We start from the raw sequence: 3,372 nt of genomic DNA on the forward strand, positions 1-3,372 counted from the left end.
CGCCACCCGACTCCGGCGAGGGTCCGGCCGGAGCAGCGCGCCCCGGCCTCGCCCTCCTCTCCTCCGGCCGCCGTCTCCAGCGCACCCCGGCCTCGTCCTCCTCCCTCCGGCCGCCGTCGTCCCCGTCTCCGGTGAGTCGCGCCGCCGCCTCGGGAACCGCGCATGCCAGATCTAGATCCAGATCGGACCGGTTGACCTCTTCCCCCCTGTTTATTTCACTAAGAATTTTATCTGCTGGTAAAATCATTACATGTTCATCGCATCACATCTTCGCATCCGTAGCTCCGTTTCGTGCGTGTAATATGTCAAATTGTTCGTCTCGAAGAGTACATCACTTCATTCCATTGCATCATTTACATTTGACCTCATCCTGATGCCCGAAATGCCGTTGGAAGAGGGCTTCATAATGTTAGTTTCAGAATCTTATCAGCACGAGCTCTTTTGTCATTTTTGCCATGATTGATGTGTGCATCCTATGAACTTGGTCCCTAAATGTGTTTTGAACTAGGAAATGTCTTCTTTACAGAGGTGCTTGCCATGTATTTTTGTGATCAATTTGGTGACTAGCACAAGCATGCAAACTAGGCTCCGTGTTAATGCTGATTTTAGTTCCTGTTCTGCTGTAATTTTCATGCCATGTAAACATGTTGCTACAGAGAGATCCACGCGTAATTTGAGATACTTCAGTAAGGGTGTTTTGAAAACATGGTTATTCTCTATCCATCCATGGTCCTGGTTGCAATTTTGGAGTAGCCTAGCATGTCATTTTCGTGCTCTACTTTTGCTTCAAAATGTTTCCTGGCAGATTGTCTACATGTTATTCAATTTGGCCGAGGTTGTTGTAGTTGGTCCGGATATGCTATGATGTTGTTTCTTGCGATGTATAGCCTCTATGACATGTCTTCTTGATGGATGTATGCTTAGTTTATCATGAGGAGCTCTGTAGTGAGTGCATCGAGCTCACGAAGGTGCCTTCGTAATTATTTCAATGCCATGCTTTGTTTGCTGAAATCTGTTAACGAAACTTGCTATGTTTACGTGGGTGCCATCATATTTTCTAATCCTTTTTGGCTTATGGTCAGTAAGGGACTTTTGATCTATGCTTTGAGTAGATTCATGCCATGCTTTTCTTTTGCTACTATAAGTTCCTGTAGCACGTTGATAACCTGCTCTGAACATTTCTTCGTGATGTTGTTTATGCCATGTCCAACCTGATATTTTTATGCATTTTCTCCATGCTTGTTTGAACCTGTTATGATATGAATTAGCTGTAGCTCAGTGTTCCTATTTTGTAAAGCATCTCCTGTAGATGATCTCCATATGCTATGTTTTCATGTTGGGGTGTTGTAGCATAGTTTATTGTTGCATGCTAAGTAGCATCGTGCTGTTAATCGCAGCGTTGTGCCATACTTGTCTTGCTTGCCATTTGCAAACCGTGCATCCGAATCCATTGATCTTTATATCGATTTCAACCGAAATCATCTCATCTTTCCAGCGGCATACTTGGTTTGCCAAGCTGATGCCTTGTTCATCATCTTTCCTTCCGAAGCACGCATATGCATTGCATACCACGTCTCGCATATCATGACATGTATCGCATCATGTTGCTTGTGCATTGCACCGTGATTTATTGTGGTTCCTTGCTTGTTTTCTTGCTTTGGGTAGAGCCGGGATACGAGTACGTGCACGAGGACCCTGTTGAGTACGCTAACGAGGATCCCGCCTTCGACAACTCTGAGAACCTTGCAGGCAAGATGACCATACCTTCGAAATCATTTCTATCTTTGCTTGCTAGTACTCGCTCTTTCGCTATGTTAGCCCTGCCTGCCTTTGTTTACCATGCCTACCTATTGCCATGACAAACCTCTAACCCACCTATCCTAGCAACCATTGATTGGCTATGTCACCGCTTTTGTTCAGCCCCTCTTATAGCATTGTTAGCTGCAGGTGAAGATGAAGGTTGTTCCAGGTCGGAACGTGGTTGTTTTGGGATATCACAATATCTCCTGTTTAAATAATGCACCTTATATACTTGGTAAAGGGTGGAAGGCTCGGAGTTATGCCTGGTGACTTGTTCCACACTTGCCGCCCTAGTTTCCGTGATACCGGTGTTATGTTCCTTGATTTTGCGTTCCTTACACGGTTGGGTGGTTTATGGGACCCCCTTAACAGTTCGCTTTGAATAAAACTCCTCCAGCAAGGCCCAACCTTGGTTTTACCATTTGCCACCTAAGCCCTTTCCCTTGGGTTTTTGCGAGCCCAAGGGTCATCTTTATTTACCCCCCCCCCCGGGCCAGTGCTCCTTCGAGTGTTGGTCCAACCTGAGCGATGTCCGGCGTCCCCTGGGCAACCAGGGTCTATACCAACCCGACGTCTGGCTCATCCGGTGTGCCCTGAGAACGAGATATGTGCAGCTCCTATCGGGATTTGTCGGCACTTCGGGCGGCTTTGCTGGTCTTGTTTTACCATTGTCGAAATGTTTTGCAAACCGGGATTCCGAGACTGATCGGGTCTTCCCAGGAGAAGGTCTATTCCTTCGTTGACCGTGAGAGCTTGTGATGGGCTGAGTTGGGACACCCCTACAGGGTATATAATCTTTCGAAAGTCGTGCCCGCGGTTATGAGGCAGATGGGAATTTGTTAATGTCCGGTTGTAGATAACTTGACACTTTACCTCTTTAAAATACATCAACTGTGTGTGTAGCCGTGATGGTCTCTTCTCGGCGGAGTCCGGGAAGTGAATACGGTTTGTGTTATGCTTGATGTAAGTAGTTTCAGGGTCACTTCTTGATCACTTCTAGTTTCTCGACCGATGCGTTGCTTCTCTTCTCGCTCTCACTTGCGTATGTTAGCCACCATATTTTGCTTAGTGCTTGCTGCAGCTCCACGATATTACCCCTTACCTACCTATAAGCTTAAATAGTCTTGATCTCGCGGGTGTGAGATTGCTGAGTCCCCGTGGCTCACAGATTCTACCAAAACAGATGCAGGTGCCGAGGATACTGGCGCAGATGGCGCAACTAAGCTGAAGTGGGAATTTGATGAGGCCCTTGGTCGTTACTATGTATCGTTTCCAGATGATCAGTAGAGGTGCCCAGTCAGGACGATCGGGGATCTAGCATTTGCGGTTGTCTTCTTTTCATTTGAACTTGACCGTAGCCGGTCTATGAGTTTATTTGTATGATGTATGATCTTAATTTATGTATTGTGTGAAGTGGCAATTGTAAGCCAACTCTCTTTATCCCATTCTTGTTCATTACATGGGATTGTGTGAAGATGACCCTTCTTGCGACTAAACCACCATGCGGTTATGCCTCTAAGTCGTGCTTCGACACGTGGGAGATATAGCCGCATCGTGGGTGTTACAAACCGG

This window comes from Triticum dicoccoides, chromosome 5B (assembly GCF_002162155.2).
Source record: "Triticum dicoccoides isolate Atlit2015 ecotype Zavitan chromosome 5B, WEW_v2.0, whole genome shotgun sequence".
NCBI classification, from domain to species: domain Eukaryota; kingdom Viridiplantae; phylum Streptophyta; class Magnoliopsida; order Poales; family Poaceae; genus Triticum; species Triticum dicoccoides.